Raw genomic sequence first — 19,600 nt, 5'->3', positions numbered from 1 at the left:
AGTAGAAAAGAGGATACCGCGGAAGCTCTCACCAAAATAAACTCTTGAAACTTTAACCAGAGTCGTAGGTCTAGCGCTAGCCTGAATGAATACCTATAACAGAAAGGGCTTTCTCGGCTGGGGGATGTAGCTCAGTGGTAGAGCGCGCGCTTCGCATGTGTGAGGTCCCGGGTTCAATCCCCGGCATCTCCAACCAGCCAAGGGTATTTTTTTTTTTTTTTAATCCATATAATATAGTAAATGTATGTCCCATTACATTTCACATGTGTACTCTAGGCGCCCCAAAAATATATAAAAGAAAGTCTCGAAAAGTATGGCGCGCCCCAGGGAATCAGCCGTTTTAATTGCTCCACGAGAAACTCAAACGGGAAATTATGCTCGTCATCTTTATTTGCATAAAATGACCATTCCTAACTTTCTAATGAACTCGTTCTGAGGAGCTGAGACGTGTGGCAAAAAGGAAAATGTCACATTGCATTGGCCGGGAATCGAACCCGGGCCTCCCGCGTGGCAGGCGAGAATTCTACCACTGAACCACCAATGCTCTTCCTGAAAATGTTTTCCACACCTTACTAGAGTAGATTTGTCAATGTGCAGTGAGTTTTCTGTTACAAAAGTGTGAAGTCCTTAATTCAATATCAGAAAAAGCAATGGAGTTTTTAAATTAAATAACTATAAACATTGAATTAACATTTACCAAAAAAACTCATTATACTTAGTTCTGTTGAACCTTGAGAGGAGGTTCTGTCTTCTGAAGTCGTCCTCGATGAATGAGGCAAATAAAAATTTTATTAATATGTAGACACAAAATTACATAATTACTTAGTTGTGTGTTCAGATGTTTAGATGTTTTCAAACAACCACTCCTGTTTTACTTTTCTTATCTTAGCTAATTCAGGCAAATACATAGGGTATTTGTCAGGGGTTGGGAGTAGGATTGACGGAGCAGCGAAGGCGAACTGGCGCTTAGATCCAAGTATATTGGAACTATGCGATGTGAGCAGGCATCTTTGGAACGTTGGTGATTCTTGACAAGTGACCTAGAATCTGTAAGATGTCCCTTCTTTGATAGTGAGAAACTTGATTCCAGGACTCTTTTATACTCCACAGTATGAGTTACCCTTTGTTTCCACGGAAAGTAAAATTGCAAACCATACAGTGAAGTTATATGAGGAGGAGAAAGTCAAGTGAAGGAAATGCATTCATGGAAATGAATCTAAACATAAGATAGAAGACTCTGGATTTAGGCATTATTGCCCCTTTATCTCTGAGAGGGAAGTTCCCAGGAATTTATAGGATCTTTGAAGGCCAAAAAGAATTTGAGGGGAAGGGGATGACTGAGAAATAACAGTAAACACATAGCAGTCGCTGTGTGCTGGGCCGTGTAAGTACATTACACATGAACTTCAACCCAGTGAAGTGGATGTTCTCATTACTTCAACTTATCAAAGGAGAAAAAGTGAGGCTGTTACAGTCAAGGTGGGAACACAAGTGGTATCATGCTTAATATTTCGTTGCTTAGCCACTCTCCTGCCTACAACAGAATAAAACACTGTGTAGTTACACCAGAAACATTTCCTGTGTAGCTCAGGAATATTGTGTATCAAGACTGGGGTTAAAGAAAGAACACAACAAACTGCTGAAATAAGGTGAGACTTCTACATCAAGATTTATTTTTAAGCATTTTTTTTTAAGTGGGTGCATACAAAGCAAAATTTGAAGACAAATACAATACAGAATTATAAAGATGTAAGAGATAACAAAGAGATTAAGGAATAAAGAAATCTAGACTACAGTCTTAGTAACATATGGGGGAGTAAGTGAAAATCATTTTACTTTTTAGGACCTCAGTTCCTTAAAATAAGAGAACTAGAGGAGAAATGAGGCTTTAAAATTGCATTCCAGAAGTGTCTCAGGGCTACTAGCCGGCAGCAGGAGGGGTGGGGTGGGGATGGGGCATGTTGGGGGATGGGGGGAACTCACCTTCTTTACCTGGCTTCCACACTTCACCAGCTCATTTATAACCTCTCCCATTTATTTGCATTTGTTTGATGGCTTACAAGTCTGGAATAAAACACGTTGAAAAGCCCTCAAGTGGATGACGTAAGTTCATCTGAACTCTGAAATGTTATGATTCAGAATAAAAAGGCAATCTAAAACTTCATGAGAAACACTACAAATTTAAAAATTTAAACAGGTGGCAGGAATCAAATAAGAAGTATGATCTAATGGCAAACACTATTAGTGACCCACCAATGACTAGTTTACTTTTTTTCTTCCTGAAAGTCTACCTAGCTCCAAGGACAAATTGTGTGCATTAAGCCAGTTATTCCATTCCCCTTTCCAAGGATTGAGCTGGGATGGGTTTGTGACAGTTTCTGCCAGTGACAGACAGAATGGTCAACCAGGGGCTTCTGGGAAAGCTGGTGTCTCTTTGGCCCTTTCTTTCCTGCTTGTAACACCATCTTGTGAGGTATAATGCTTAGAGCTGCCCCAGTCATCTAGTGACTTGCAGGGAGACAGAGGATGATCCAGCAGAAAGAAAAAGAGACACTGTGCCATCCTGAAATTTTCTCCGCCCAGATTTTTGGTTAGGAAAAATAAATGAGGCCCTTTATTGTTTAAGCCCCTTTGAATTAGGTATTTTGTTACATGCAGCCAAGGGCATGTAGGATGTGTGTGTGTGTGTGTGTGTCTCCCAACAGTTTGTACTCTTTCTGGTACAAGTCTTCTACTCTGTAGAGAAGCAATACCTTGAGATTTGAGTAAGACAACTTGGCCCTTCATCTCCTTTTCTCACAGTGATAAGTCTACCCAAATGTTTTCCCTCACCATTGTGCTTAATTAAAGACAATGTGTAACATAGCAAGGGAAATCAAATCCTTACCAGAACTTTCTTTCCAGAGTTATAAGCCGAGACTTTTATTTGGGGTGGTGGGGCCGGGGGTTAAGCAAGTTGAATGTATAGCTGGTATTGTTGGTTATAGCTATCTTGCTTGTACAAAAGTGAAAGAGAGGCCGACTCTGGTATGACAGTCATGCCTAACTAGAACAAATTCTGGATTTTGCACTTATATGAGTCAGTAAGTTGTCCTTATGCAATAAGTTGCCTTTTATTTTTTAAATCAGTTTAAGTAGTATTTATTTTGCTTGCAAATGAAAAACACACATTGAGAAGCTATTTTACCCCCAAACAGTAAATTTAGAGAACTTTTTACTCTAGAATGTGCTATAAGATGAAAATATGAAAGTTTAAGGAAAATTTAGAGAAATTCATCATCAGTGGTTGAATCACCAATAAAAGCCGTATGAAAAATTTGAAGGACCCATCCTTAGTTTGTTGGACTAGTATTAATTCGGTAGCAAGGGAAGCCACCAAAGATTTTTTTGAGTAGATAAAAGATCAAGAGCATCTGAAGAGATGATCTGGCAACAATGTGTCAGAGAAGTGGAAGTAAGAGAAACTGTAAGTAGGGGAATTCACCCAGGAAGTGAATACAATGGGAGCAGTAAAGCAATGAGGTCTTGAATTAGGATGAGGTCTCTAGCATGAGGCAAGGCAGGAAGAAGAAGGAAAATGAATCTGAGAGATTAAGGAATAAAGAAATCTAGACTACAATCTTAGTAACCTATGGAAGAACAAGTAATTTAAGTGACTGGGAGGAGTGGTGTAGTGTAGGGAAGTCAGAAGGAGAAAGGATGGGAACTAAAGAGTGGAGTCAAGTGTTCACTTCTGGAAATACTGACTGAGATAACTCAGGGGAGAACCTTACTAGGTAGCTGTCATCTAGCTCTGAAGAAATCAAGGCTCCAAGGTGAGTTGGGCTTCAGCTGCTTAGGAGTGGAAGGTAAGAATGTAGATACGGAGGCAATCCCACAGAGTTGAGAGCAGAGCCTTGGGACGGTCTATTTTAGGGAGCAGCAGGAATTGAGGGGTCAAAGAGAGACAAGGAAGTGGAGTGTCTGGAATCTGTGGAGACAGGGCTTATCAGGCAGGCAGAATCCTCCTTTGCCAGTTGTGAGTGACACATCATGACAAATACAGTTACTTTGTTTCAGAGATACACTCTATATTGACCCTGTTTCACATCAGAGATGCTGTGGCAGGCCGTGATTTCCCCTTTGGTATGGTTAAGCATGGAAAAATCGCCAGATGGCACACCCTGACACTTTGCCTAGTCTACCATGCTCCCAAGCTCTGATGAGCAAGCCCCAGTGAGGGTGGCCGAGAGGAAGAAAACAGGGAGTGCCGTGAAAGGTTACACAATCATGTTTCTTAGGAAACCTGCTGATCTTTGTGATAGCCCCATGGGGCAGGCAGGAGCTTGTAATTTGCATCATGGCACCTTGGGACACTTGCTCAAGGCACCTAGTCCCTGGTTGATGCTGGCGCACTGTGGAAACCTGGCCAAGCTTAAAGCTGAAGAAAGCAAACCATTAAGAAACAGAAATAGTTCATAGGATGCATAGCCACCAAAGCAATGACTTTTTTTTTTTTTTTTAAACTTGTGAGTGATTGTATTGATTTAATACACACAGCTTATTTCTGTCCCAGGTTACAAACTAGCCCTGGGGAAATGGTGGAGCCAGTCATTTAGATTGCCCTTTACTGGCTGGAAATTAAATCATTACTTACTCCATTTTAGAATCACAAGTAGTACCCCAAGGCCTACTTTCCTAAGGATTAAAATCAAGGCATGGAAATGAAGAATCCAGGTGTAATTCTCAGATGCATGCAGATGTTGAGAATGCAGCAATTTTTCCTAAAAAGCTGTCACTGCCAACTCCTCCTGCTCGGGATATGCTCATGCCTAGTCCTCCAGCATGTCCAATCAGTCACCGCATCTGATTCCCCCCTTTTAAAATGGCACTCATTCTTGCTCCCATCCCTCTCTCCTACCTCATGCAGACTCTTATCAGCACACTTCTTGGGTTACCTGGGAAACCCCTGGTTTCCTTGGCCATCCTTCATGCTGTTACCAGTTGAATTTTCTCCCTCCTTCTCCTACTCCCTCCCTCCTTCCCCTCCTCCCTCTGTTTCTTATTTCCTTAATATTTGAAAATAAAATTGTTCCTTTATTGCTGGTCTAATAATTGAATTAATTTCAAATCCATACAAAGTCCTCAGGTTTATGGGTGGGAATTCTTTGTCCTTTTCTTTTGACAGCCATCTCTGGGAGCAGCATTTATTCATATATTCTTGACCTGTGCCACTTGGCCACCTACTATCTAATGGCAAAAAATGGCTTTCTCTTCCTTTCTCAAGGGTTCTCTTCCTCCTCTCAAGTCAATTGGTTTCTTAAAATATATATATATTTTAGAAGTAACCCATGAATATGGTAAGAAAATTCAAAAGGTATAAGAATATGCATTAAAAAGTAAGTCTTACAAAAAAGTAAGTCTTCACCCCACTGCAATCAGTTTCCCAGATTCTCATTCCTACAGGCAACCTGCAGTCATTCGTTTCTTGTGTTTCCCTCCACAGATATTCTATGTAGATACACATATAGCATTTTATGTGTTTATGCACAAATGGTACTTACCATACACACTATTGTGCTCATTGTCTTTTTTCTCTCTTTCTTCTTTTCAGAAAAATTGATCTCGGGAAAATTTCTTTCCAAGTACATGGGAAGATACTTCTTTCTTTTTAACGGTTCTATCATTTTTAACTGCCTTTTACTGATTAGGAATTAAAACTTTATTTATTCCATCTCCCAATCACAAATAGTGCCCCAAGGCCAAGTTTCCTAAGGATTAAGTCAAGGCAAGGAAATGAAGACTGAAGCTGTAATGCTAAGATGCATGAAGATGATGAGAATGTCCACTACATGAAGAAGCCATCATTACCTTAGCCAGGTCATTAACAGAGGACAGACTATCTCTGATCTTTTGTTAGTGGAAATAAACTGCAGTGAATATCCTTGAATAAATGCCATTTTGCTCATGTGTAGGACATGTTGCAGGATAAATTCCTAGAGGTGCAACTGCTAAGCCAAAGGGTAAGTGCATTTAAAATTTCCATACATATTGCAGAATTACTCCCAAGAGAGGTCTATATTTTTTAAAACACTGATTTCATTACATTACTCTTTTGTTCACCAACCTCAGTGGATCCCAGGTGTGACCACATTTTCTAAACCTTGCTAGTTTCAGGGCTAGCTTCATAGAAGTGTGTCCTGTGTAGTCAGTCGCCCAGAGCCTCGCACTTGGATGGTGATGGGACACACCATGGCTTGTATGCAGCATGTAGAAGGCATTGGGTCAGATGTATTACAGAGTAACATGGATGCTCTCAAAAACATAGTACATAGTAAATAATGTAGGGGCTTCCCTGATGGCTCAGTCGGTAGAGAATCTGCCTGCAATGCGGGAGACCCAGCTTTGATTCCAACCTGGGTTTGATTTCAACCCAGGTTCGATCCCTGGGTTAGGAAGATCCCCTGGAGAAGGGAATTGCAACTCTCTCCAGTATTCTTGCCTGGAGAATTCCATGGACAGAGGAGCCTGGCAGGCTACAAATATAAGCTACAAAGATGACAATATTATATGAGTTTAAAATAATGTAAACAAAACAATACATCCTTTGTAAGGTCACATATAAACAAAAGATGTATATTAAGCACAATATGGTGATGGTTTATGGGGAGGCAAAGGGAATTAAATACGATATGGGAATAAAAGTCAATAAATACATGAACAAAACAATGAAGAGGTGTGGTCTGATAAGAATAACGTACCGTGAACAGAAAGTATGAGCAGCTCAACTCCAGACTACTGAGCTCTCCCCAGCTCAAAAAATCATAAAAAGTAAAAAGCAAAGCATATATGTTATAAAAATGCAAACAACACAAAAAGATACAAAGTAGGAAGTAAAATTTTTCCTCCATTCTAGTACCGTCATGGGAGTGGTGGAGGTTGGGAGAGAGAGAGACAGGGAGAGAGAACATAGTGTAATCAGTCCTCTATTGATGGACCCTGTTTACTAGAATGTTTCTCATTTTTAGATTGATTTTTCAGGTTATTTGTATATAAACAAATCTCAATTGTATTTTACTTTTCTGAGCTCCTTGTATTGAAGGAGCTCCTTTTCTGAGCTCCTAGTCCCTGTCAAAATTTACCTCTTAAGTATTTACCAAAAATATTTTATTTTTTACTAAAAATAAAAAATATTTCCTCTAACATTATACTTTTGGTCAGAGAAAGTTTTATACAGTTGTTCTGTTTGCATGAAAACTGACCTTTTCCAGTCCTGTGGCCACTGCTGCAGATTGCATTTCAGTAGTCCCTAAAGCAATGTTGTATGTAAAATCAGTGTTCAGATATTCTGACTGATACTGAAAATTGCATGTGGAAAGTAACCTTCTCTCTAGTTTTGAACAAAGATATCTGGCTATATAATGGATTTAAATCATAAGGAAAATATGTTGTATGCAGCAGAAATGATCTCCTAAGCAAGCAGCTGAAGAGCTAGAACCAGCTGTCACTTTATCAAGGCTGTTAATATATAAAAGAAAAAAAAGAGTGTGTCTCTGGTTGGGGATACTCGGTTTGGAATAGGGAGGAACACTTTAGCTTTATGCAACTCATCTAAGGATAAGAAGGGCTCAGACTGTCACTTCTAGGTTACATTTAAAATATACAACATATGCAAAATAACATTAAGGGGCAAGAAAGCCTCTCTGACCGGGAGTGAATTATCTTTCAAACATCTTTGTTCAAAACTAGAGCACACTCATGACAAATTACGGTACAGTAGGTTCACAGAAAGATCCAACTTTCCTGTTTTTGAACTAGCACATCCTATGCCAAACCCTGCAAATGCTGACACACCACAGAGCCTCTGCTCTCAAATTCTAGATGTTTGGTTTTTTTTTTAAACATCACAATCCAACAAACACACATATATAATATATTGTTGTTGTTTAGTCACTAAGTTGTGTCAGCCTTTTCTGTGACCACCCCATGGACCGTAGACCGCCAGACTCCTTTGTCCTTGGGATTTCCCAGGCAAGAATATTGGAGTGGATTGCCATTTCCTTCTCCAGGGGATCTTCCCAATCCAAGGACTGAAACTGAGTCTCTTGTGTCTCCTGCAATGGCAGGCAGATTCTTACCATTGAGCCACCAGAAAAGCCCTCTGGCTTTGTTTTTTGATGATGTGTATTCTATTGTGTCCTTGTCCTTGTGGCCCACAGACATGGTCTTGGAAATGATTCCCAGCTTCCTTGCCTCCTGGTATTTCTTTGGGGCATTTACCTCCTTTAAGTCAGTACTCAGAAGGCTCAGTTAATCTAAGTCCCTAAGGCCCCAAATTGGATGTCATTGGCTTATAGAATAGGGCCAAAGCAATACCTTAATTTTGTGTCTCCTCGGCATTTTGTACAAATTTAATTTCCTGCGTGTCCTAATATAATAGACAAATCCATTTTTTGAATTGTTTGTAAATACCTTGAACTTTTTCCATCAAAGATTGAATCATCTCAGCACAGAAGTTGTGAAAGTGAGTAAGGTATCTTAATAGAAACTTACAGATTTAACTTTGAACACTAAGAACCATTAACACATTTTTCCTTATTATTCTTTACCTTCATTTACTGTAAGAGGCTGTATTGCAAAGTCATATACCATTTGACTTTGTTTTGTTCCTTAACATTCATGAACCATCTTATCTTGAGTTTATGCTTAAAATGTTAATACTGCTATTAGTTACTTGGAGACCTCTTCACTCTTCCCCTTTCCTCTGTTATGTATACACAATGTTTACCCAAAAAGGGTATTGCACTGGTGAGAGGAGTATTCGATTTGGTCAATTAACTGAATGTCTAACAGACAAATTATTTCCATTTTAATGTGATTTTTTTTTTTTTTTTTACACTTCTAACACTAACCTTATGCAGTGGAAGAAAAATAACAGGGTAGGTGAAAATAACTACAACTGCATGCAGTATTTTTCGGAAATTAGTCTTTGTTCAGCTTGAACTAACAGCAAAGTAATTACATAAACTAGAACACTTTTAGTTAACAGATGGAAGAAATTAAGGTTTAAGTAACTGCTTAAAATCCTTTAAAAAATAAGTGGAGAATTGGAAATATGACTCTAGAACTTACACTCTTTAAAAAAATAAATAACTAAGAGATTCCCTTCCAGAATATCTTTTTTTTTTTTAATTTAATTAATTTATTTTTGGCTATCCTAGATCTTCATTGCCGTGCACAGACTTTCTCTAGTTCTGGTATATAGGCTTCTCATTGAGGTGGCTTCTCTTACTGCGGAGCACAGGAGCTAGGATGCATGGTCTTCAGAAGTTGTGACATGTGGGCACAGTAGTTGTGGCTCCTGAACTCTAGGGCACAGACTCAGTAGTGTGGCACATGGGCTTAGTTGTATGTGGGATCTTCCCAGATCAGGGATCGAATGGCGTCTCCAGCATTGGCAGCAGAATTCTTTACCACTGAGCCACCAGGGAAGACCCTAGAACTTACACAATTGACAACTGGTCTACAACAGACCCAAAAGAGATTTACTTTCTATTTCATTTGTATAAATTTCAGTTAAGTTCTATATATTAAATAATTGCATCAATGGATATTACTAGCAGTTTTTCCTTTAGCACCAAGTAGCTTCCACTATGATCTTAAGGGTCATTAAACCTGAAGTCCCTCAGAAGGGTAAAGAATTCCAGATATAACTGGAATATTCTGATATAATGTATATATTATAAAATATAATATTCTGACTTAATGATCCCCTGTTATAGAACTAGTACATACTGTTAAACTAACATTCAAATGTTTGGATCACTGATAGGAATTCTTCCTACAGAATCCTTCATGGTTTTGAGGAATATTATACCTGATCAGTGGAGAAGGCACTGGCGACCCACTCCAGTCCTCTTGCCTGGAAACTCCCATGGACAGAGGAGCCTGGGAGGCTGCAGTCCATGGGGTCGCTAAGAGTCGGACACGACTGAGTGACTTCACTTTCACTTTTCACTTTCATGCATTGGAGAAGGAAATGACAGCCCACTCCAGTGTTCTTGCCTGGAGAATCCCAGGGACAGGGGAGCCTGGTGGGCTGCCGTCTATGGTGTCGTACAGAGTCGGACATGACTGACGTGACCTAGCAGCTGCAGCAGCAGCAGCATACCTGACCACAAAAACTAAGTCTGCTCAGATACTAAGTAGTTCCTTTGGCTCAGTTTGCCCCCCTGAGTGAAACTGCTTGCCCAAGTCAGTTGAGAGCACTGGTAAAACAGAACACCCAAAGCTTCTCCTAGCAGTGTTGAGTAACAAAGAGGTAAGCTTTATCCATCAGCCTTTAGACAGTTGTTTGGAACACTTGTCACATAATATATTAGTTAAAAGTTCACAATCAGGTCAGGTTATCAAGATTTGAATCCCATTTGCATCTCTAGCTCTTTGAGCTTGGGCAAAGCATTAACCTCTCTGTCTCATTTTTTTTTCTTTGTAAAATGCACGCACAATTGTACTTACCTCTTAGGGTTTTTGTGAGAAGTAAATGGGCCAACACACATAAAATTCTCCCACTGCTGCTGCTGCTGTAAGTCGCTTCAGTCATGTCCGACTCTGTGCGACCCCATAGACGGCAGCCCACCAGGCCCCGCTGTCCCTGGGATTCTCCAGGCAAGAACACTGGAGTGGGTTGCCATTTCCTCCTCCAGTGCATGAAAGTGAAAAGTGAAAGTGAAGTCGCTTCGTTGTGTCCGAGTCTTAGCGACCCAATGGACCGCAGCCTACCAGGCTCCTCCATCCATGGGATTTTCCAGGCAGGAGTACTGGAGTGGGTTGCCATTGCCTTCTCCAAAAATTCTCCTACAATATCTAGCAAATAATAGACTTAGATCAATAAATGTTAGTTATTAATACTAAGAAATGAAAGTCAAGATCACAACAAACTGTACAAAATTCTTAAAGAGATGAGAATACCAGACCACCTTTCCTGCCTCCTGCGAAACCTGTATGCAGGTCACGAAGCAACAGTTAGAACCAGACCTGGAACAATGAAGTTGTTTAAAATTGGGAAAGGAGTACATCAAGGTTCTATATTGTCATCTTGCTTATTTAATGTATATGCAGTGTACATCATGCAAAATACCAGGCTGGATGAAGCACAGGCTGGAATCAAGATTGTGGGGAGGAATATCTATAACCTCAGATATTCAGATGACTCCACCCTTATGGCAGAAAGTGAAGAGGAACTAATGAGCCTCTTGATGAAAGTGAAAGAGGAGAGTGAAAAAGTTGGCTTAATACTCAACATTCAAAAAATGAAGATTATAGTATTGGTCCCATCACTTCCTGGCAAATAGATGGGGAAACAATGGAAACAGTGGGAGATTTTGTTTTCCTGGGCTCCAGACTCACTGCAGATGGTGACTGCAGCCATGAAATTAAAAGACGCTCGTTCCTTCTAAGAAAGCTATGACCAAACTAGATAGCATATTAAAAAGCAGAGACATTATTTTGCCAACAAATGTCTGTCTAGTCAAAGCTATAGTTTTTCCAGTAGTCATGTATAGATGTGAGAGTTGGACCATAAAGAAGGCTGAGCTCCAAAGAATTGATGCTTTCAAACTATGGTACTGGAGAAGACTCTGGAGAATCCCTTGGATAGCAGGGAGATCAAACCAGCCAATCCTCAAGGAAATCAACCCTGAATATTCATTGGAAAGACTGATGCTGAAGCTGAGGCTCCAATACTTTGGCCACCTGATGCAAAGAGCCAACTCATTAGAAAAGACCCTGATGCTGGGAAAGATTGAAGGCAGGAGGAGAAGGAGATGACAGAGGAAGAGATGGTTGAATGGCATCACTGACTCAATGGACATGAGTTTGAGCAAGCTCCAGGAGATGGTGAAGGACAGGGAAGTCTGGCATGCTGCAGTTTGTGGGGTCACAAAGAGTTGGACACTGCTGAGCGACCAAACAACAAAAACAATTATAAAATATCCTTATAATCAGTATAAAGATGAGCAACATAGTTATAGGGACCAGTAAATATAAAACTAAGAGAAGAAACTACATACTACTCTAAGAAACTACAAAAACCGCATATTTTTGCTGTGTTAGCAAAAAAAAAGCAGTTCTTTATTTCGTCAAAATTTCATAATCTTTGCTTATACTTTTTGTGGCTGTTTTGGTAGAGATAATGTCAAAACTACTAATCTTCATGACCTTTTATATTTATAGTATAATTATGACATAAAGCACTTTCACAGTGATTTTGCTTTGCAACAATTCCGTGATACCTAATATTTCCTTGTTTTAATAGTGTAGAAACTGAAGGTTAAAAAATTAAAGCTACCATTTTAAAGAGGCAGAAGGTTTTTTCATTCTAAATTCCTGAATTTTCTTCCATGGGAGTGTGGAGAATGTAGATTAAGTGATTAACCTATTTAACACAATTAGTGAATCAGCAGGAAGTATTCAGTTGGATTTAGTTTGCCTCAAAAATTCAGTCACTTCAACTTAAATAATTTTCAGTGTTAAATTTAAAAGTTTTGGTGCAAATGCACAAATTACTTGGAGACAAATATTGATTTTCCTTATAATTGAAAGATAGGGTCTTGATGTCATTCTTGTGTGTGCTTATTCCTTCAATCGTGTTCAACTCTTTATGGCCCCATGAACCAGGGGCTGCTCTGTCCATGGAATTTTCCAGGCAAGCATACTAGAGCAGGTTACCATTTCCTCTTTCAGGGAATCTTCCCAACCCAGGGATTAAGCGCTTGTCTCTTGTGAATGCTTCCTACCTTGGCAGGCAGGTTCTTTACCTCCTGGGAAGCCCCTGATGTCAGTCTTGCTGTCACAAATTTTAGAATGGTAATAAAAAATATAGAGAACATTGTCATTAATCTACTTTCATTTTAACATTTTAAGTGAATTGCTTTCAAAACTGACATTTTAAAGCAGACTAAAACATAAATAACATACAATGTACTACTTACCAGTGTTTTTAATTCTTCAAATTGTGTATAAACTGAGTTAAGTTCAACAGTTCTGTAATAATTGATGCTAAAGCACAAGTACAGATAGTCAACATGTGAGGTCAAACATTCACCTTAAAACATATGGAAGAGATCTATTATATGAAAGTATTTATAATGCTTCTTATAGATATATATAAGTGTGTTTCTATCCTAAGAAATGCGTGTGTGCTCAGACATGTCCGACTGTTTGCAACCCCGTGGACTGTAGCCCACGAAGCTCCTCTGTCCATGGAATTTTCCAGGCAAGAATACCTTAGTAGGTTGCCATGTCTTACTCCAGAGGATCTTCCCAATCTAGGGATCAAACCTGTGTTTTCTGCTTCTCCTGCATTGGCAGGCAGATTCTTTATTACTGTACCACCTGGGAAGCCCCATCCTAAGGAATACTTGGATCCTAAATAGTCTAAATGGGCTTCCCAGGTGGCGCTAGTGGTAAAGAACTCGCCTGCAGATTCAGGAGACATGGATTTATTTCATCCCTAGGTCGGGAAGATTCTCTGGAGTAAGAAATGGCAACCCACTCCAGTATTCTTGCTTGGGAATACCCATGGACAGAGCAGCCTTGTGGGCTACAGTCCATAGGGTCTCAAGGAGTAAGACACGACTGAAGCAACTTAGTTCAGTTCAGTTCAGTCCCTCAGTCATGTCCGACTCTTTGCGACCCCATAGACTGCAGCATGCCAGGCCTCCCTGTCCATCACCAACTCCCAGAGTTTAGTCAAACTCATGTCCATTGAGTCAGTGATGCCATCCAACCATCTCATCCTCTGTCGTCCCCTTCTCCTCCCATCTTCAATCTTTCCCAGCATCAGGGTCTTTTCCAATGAGTCAGCTCTTCGCATTAGGTGGCCAAAGTATTGGAGTTTCAGCTTCAACATCAGTCCTTCCAATGAATATTCAGGACTGATCTCCTTTAGGATGGACTGGTTGGATCTCCTTGCAGTCCAAGGGACTCTCAAGAGTCTTCTCCAACACCACAGTTCAAAAGCATCAATTCTTTGGTGCTCAGCTTTCTTTATAGTCCAACTCTCACATCATACATGACTACTGGAAAAACCATAGCTTTGACTAGACAGACCTTTGTTGGCAAAGTAATGTCTCTCCTTTTTAATAAGCTGTCTAGGCTGATTATAGCTTTTCTTAGAAGGAACAAGTGTCTTTTAATTTCATGGCTGCAGTCACCATCTCCAGTGAGTCTGGAGCCCAAGAAAATAAAGTCTGTCACTGTTTCCATTGTTTCCCCGTCTATTTTCCACGAAGTGATGGGACCAGATGCCATGATCTTAGGTTTCTGAATGTTGAGTTTTAAGCCAACTTTTTCACTCTCCTCTTTCACTTTCATCAAGAGGCTATTTAGTTCTTCTTCGATTTCTGCCATGAGGGTGGTGTTATCTGCATATCTGAGGTTATTGATATTTCTCCCAGCAATCTTGATTCCAGCTTGTGCTTCATCCAACCCAGCGTTTCTCATGATGTACTTTGTATAGAAGTTAAATAAGCAGGGTGACAATATACAGCCTTAACATACTCCTTTCCCAATTTGGAACCAGCCTGTTGTCTCATGTTCAGTTCTAATTGTTGCTTCTTGAACTGCATACAGATTTCTCAGGAGGCAGGTCAGATGGTCTGGTATTCCCATCTCTTTCAGAATTTTCCACAGTTTATTGTGATCCACACAGTCAAAGGCTTTGGCATAGTCAATAAAGCAGAAGTAAAGCAGAAGCAACTTAGCACACACACAAATAGTCTAGATATTCATATGCTTGATGGAAAGGGTATGAAGCAAATGATCTCAAGTTAGTTTCTAGCTCTGTAGCTCTGTCACATTTCTGTGGCTTTATTGGCATCATATTATTGGTAAACTTTATTTTAAAAAATTAACTTTTACATTCAAAGTGGATGAGATCTGTGACTTCCCAGGCTGTCCAACAGTTAAGACTCTGCACTCCCAATGCAGGGAGCACAAATTTGATTCCTGGTCAAACAACTAAGACCCTGCACACTACACAGCATGGCCAAAAGAAAAAAAAAAAGTGGATGACATATTAAAAACTTTTTCTTAGGTTATTTAGTACCAGCATTACTTTAATGAGCACTTACTCTTCAAATGATTATAATTTCAATGACATTTGCATTTTTTAAAACAGGGGATGCCATCAGTCTTTTCATATATATTCTAAATAACAGTGACAATCCCAGAAAGGATCAGTAGGTATTTAATATATGTTGTTAAATAAGAACATGAAGGTATTACATAATATCTATCTAGATATAATGATGATGAGTTAATGTGCTTCTTAGACAATATAATGAACACACATTCTATTATTTAACTGCGGAAGAATAGAACAAGAAGAAAGTCTAATTCAAAGTCTTTACTTTTCATTAATTAGTCATTCATGAAATATTTTTTGAGGCTTTTAAATCATGTGCCAGATACTCTTCAAGTCACTGAGGATACATTCTTGAATAAAAGAGACAAAAATCCCTACCCTCCTGGCACTAACATTCTAAATGGGAAGATTAGGAAAAAAAAGATGCAATATAAGAAGACAGTGTATAGTTCTATAAATAGTTTTAAGAGCTGTGGGAAAAACAGACCAGGGAAAGGGGTTATATAAAGTTTGTGTGTATGTGCTCTGTGGTGTCTGATTCTCTATGACCCTTTAGATTATAGCCTGTCAGGCTCCTCTATCCATGGGATTTTCCAGGCAAGAATACTGGTGTGGGTTGTCATTTCCTCCTCTAGGGGATCTTCCCGACTCAGGCATCAAACCCTCATCTCCTGTGTCTACTGCATTGCAGGCAGATTCTTTACCTGCTGGGCCATATGGAAGGTAAAACATAATGTTGATAAGAGACTAAAATTGTAAATAAGGTAATGAGGGAAGGTCCCACTGAGGAAGTGACATTCCAGGGAAGATGTGTCAAGGGGAAAGGGTATTCTTTGAGAGAGAATAGAAAGTGTAAATTCCAAGTCCCTGAGGTGGAAGGTGATTTTTTAAGGAAGCAGCAAGGAGTTCCTGTTGTTGGAATGAAATGAAGGTGGATGAAAGTGATGGAAAATGAGATTAGGGAGACAGGTGGGCAGGTGGTAGCTAGGCAAGGAATTTGGATTTTGCTCTGAATGATATGGAATGCCACTGGAAGGTTTTCGGCAGAGGAATGGTTTTGCTTAATTAATAGTACTTAGCAGAAGTAGTCTGGCTGCTGAGTTGACAGTAGGGTAAATGGGGGCAAGAAAGATAGCAAGGAGTCAAGGTAAGAGATTATTTCAATAATCCATGCAAAACATGAGGGAGGCTGGGACAGATGATAGCAGTGACAATGGTTAGCAGTAGTTAGACTGAATGTATTTTACAACTACAACTCAATGTTAGACGCTTTCAAAGCTGGAAAGCATTCAGGCCCAGAGAAGCTGTAGTTTGACTAAGACAGGAACTAGTTAACCGGTAGAGCTGGCATTGGATCACAGGTCTTCTTCTACTCCATTTTATACTTTCCCAATAATCTCACTTGTATAAGAGTTAAATAACTCATCCTTTGAAATCAAATTGGAAAATGAAAAATATTACTTAAATGTAATTGGGATTACGTGTATTAGGATTCATTGTTTAAAATTAAATGAGAATATTTCAAAGTCTCCACATATTTTATATCACTTTATTCTAAAGGTGAAACTGATTTGCCTGGCATACTGGACAGCTTAGATCTGGACTGATTTTTTTCCCCCCTGTTTATCCAAGTGGTCAGCATTTGACTCTGTTCCTTCACTGTTCATGAGTTTTCTGAATGATTCGTGAGTGTCTTGTATGGTGCCAGATACTGGAGCTTATCTAATACCTGACTCCACTGAAACCTCACCTTGGCTGTCCTCAGGCACTGTTGGTCACTCCCTCCTCTGCATATCTCTCTTGTAACATTTATTGCACTGAATGACATTTATCTGTTTAACTGACTTGTTTTCTCATGAAATGTTAAGCAATCTGAATTCAGGATTAAGTCTTATTTATCTTTCCATTTTCAGAAACTAGAACAATGCCTCACGCATTGTAGGTGTTCACTAAAGGATGAATCAACCAATTTTACTCAGAATTTGGTTTAGGATCACTTTCTTTTTCTTTTTTTCCCTTTAGATCTCATTCTTTTCAAGATGAATGATCAATAGAAAGGAACACTGAAAAGTTAGAAAATAGTATTTGATTAATACCAGTAATTAGGTAAACTCTGTGAATGGTTGTATAAAATTAAACAAATGCCAGAAGATGAAAATTATGATTGACTTGATGATTTGGAGCAAAACCTTGATGAATGGGCAATGAGTTTCTATTTGAATCTGTATTTGTTTATGTATTCAAGTTCATAAACAAACTACTAATAATAAGATTGTTCCTAAACTTACCAAATATTTATTGAGTACCTATTACATCAGGATTTGCTGATGCTCTTGGTTCATGAAATGCTTTTAGGTGCATATGGACATTTAAATTTTTTAATTTGTTTATATTAATATATAATTCATGAAATTTATTTCTTAGGAAGAAGTTAAACTTTTTAAAAAGTAAATTGAAGAAAAATGTAACAAGGGAAGTAAAATAGTGAGGGACATGTACAAATACTAAAACTTTGAGAAATATAATACAGTAAGCCATAAAGTGACAACAAAGAAATTTCTAGAGATTAGTCAAATGGACCATGAAGTATTATAGCTGATAATAAAGCTTAGTTTCAGGAAAAATAGCATTTCTTTAATGAGAAAAGAGTGAGCACTTTTTTTAAGCTTTTTTTCTTCTTCTTATTGTTGGCTTTAAATTTATATATCTGAAGGATATAAAACCTTCTTACAGACTGATTTCATCTGGATTTCTCCCACTTCCATTCTGCTTTTCTATTTTTCTTGACCTTTTATTTTTTTAAATCACCCTTCTCATTATCGTCAACAAGTATGAAGAGACAAAATGTGGTTGAATTTGCATAAGAGAAATTTTAGCTGAGTAGTTTTATAGTGAAACATGCCTTGAGACATATGCTTTTGAGTACTAATCAAACACTTGTAAATAAGTGGTCTATGGCTCTATGGTTAATTGTGTCTGTCTGCCTCTCTTTTTTGGTTAAAACCAAACATTTCCTTATTTAAAATAAACTTACAGGATAAGGACAGCCAAACTTCTTGCATCTTTGAGGTTTAGCAAACTTTGAAGCTTTTTTCTAAGTATATTTGAAAAACAAGAAATTTGGGGATACAAAATTGTTACTTGATCCAACATATATTTTTCTTTTTGGATTTGTTCCAAATCCTACCTATCTGAAATATCTATCTGAAATAATTATTTAACTATTCAGTGAAACTTTTAACATCCTAATAAATATTCAGATTTGGTTACAAGATGGTTGTCTCCAGCCAGATTCCTATATAAAGTGTTAGCTACTCAGTTGTGTCCAAGTCTGTCTAACGCTATGTAACCCCATGGATTGTAGCCCTTCAGGTTCCTTTGTCTCTGGGGTTTTCCAGGTAAAAATACTGGAGTGGGTAACCTTTTTCTTCTCCAGGGGATCTTCCCGACCCAGGGATCAAACCCAGGTCTCCCACATTACAGGCAGTTTCTTTACCATCTATTTAGCCACCAGGGAAGCCCTATAAGAGATTAGTACAATGACATTTGTGACTCAACAAGATGCATTTCTACCAATTTTGAACCTCTTAAAAATATCAATTAGCAATGCTAAATAAAAATTCCAACATTTCTTTTATTTGCTTCTGATTTCAGCTGCATAATTTTATAATTTGAAAAGTTTTTCAGTAGAAACTGACAAGAGAAATAAAACCAAAACCAATTTTATTTCATTTTGCATCTATTGATGATACTTTGAGCTGTTTAAATCTTTCTTGCTGCAACTCCCTCATAAAGCCATTCATACCTAGAAAAGAGTTAGGAATTGATATACACATAGAGGGTGATAACTATGAATAAATCATTTAGATCTCATTTTTCCTCATCACTTTTCCTGAAATGTTAGTATTGGATTCTTACATGCCACTGGTTTCACTGATTTATCCTTCTGGGGTTTTTTTCACCAGATTAGTCACTGGAAAAAATGTGAGACACAAGGTTTCTTGATGTGTATTCTCAGTATTCAGTAGTATATGAATTTTAGGTCTTCCCCAAAACCAAATAGATGGGTCTTATAACTTTTCATGGCAAAGTTTTTCTTTGTTGGATCTACTCAGTTTATTTATTGACAGTTAACCTAGAGAATAGGATTTATTAAAATGAATGTGCATGTAAATCGTCCAGGAAAATATATAAAGTGCAGACTCTGTCTAGTAGGTCTCAAGTGAGGCTTGAGATTCTGCATTTCTATGCCAATAAAGGTCCGTACAGTCCAAGCTGTGGTTTTTCCAGTAGACATGTATGGATGTGAGAGTTGGATCATAAAGGAGGCTGAAGGCCAAAGTGCTGATGCTTTCAAACTGTGGTGCTGGGGAAGACTCTTGAGAGTCTCTTGGACAGCAAGGAGATCAAACCAGTCAATCCTAAAGGAAATCAACCCTGAGTACTCATTGAAGGACTGATGCTGAAACGGAA

At 38.7% G+C, this 19,600-nt stretch overlaps 2 non-coding genes across 2 annotated transcripts; one reads left to right on the top strand and one right to left on the bottom strand.

The window, feature by feature from the left end:
• Nucleotides 1-120: 120 nt before the first annotated feature.
• TRNAA-CGC lies at nucleotides 121-192 on the top strand. Its single transcript has one exon. It is a non-coding gene; the product is annotated as a tRNA-Ala (tRNA).
• A 281-nt stretch (nucleotides 193-473) lies between these two features.
• Nucleotides 474-544, bottom strand: TRNAG-GCC. The gene has a single exon. It is a non-coding gene; the product is annotated as a tRNA-Gly (tRNA).
• Between the last annotated feature and the right edge of the window lie 19,056 nt (nucleotides 545-19,600).

The sequence above is a fragment of the Bubalus bubalis genome, chromosome 2 (assembly GCF_019923935.1).
Source record: "Bubalus bubalis isolate 160015118507 breed Murrah chromosome 2, NDDB_SH_1, whole genome shotgun sequence".
NCBI classification, from domain to species: Eukaryota; Metazoa; Chordata; class Mammalia; order Artiodactyla; family Bovidae; genus Bubalus; species Bubalus bubalis.
Note: the sequence above shows the minus strand (reverse complement) of the source record. Positions and strands in the feature narration are given on the sequence as shown.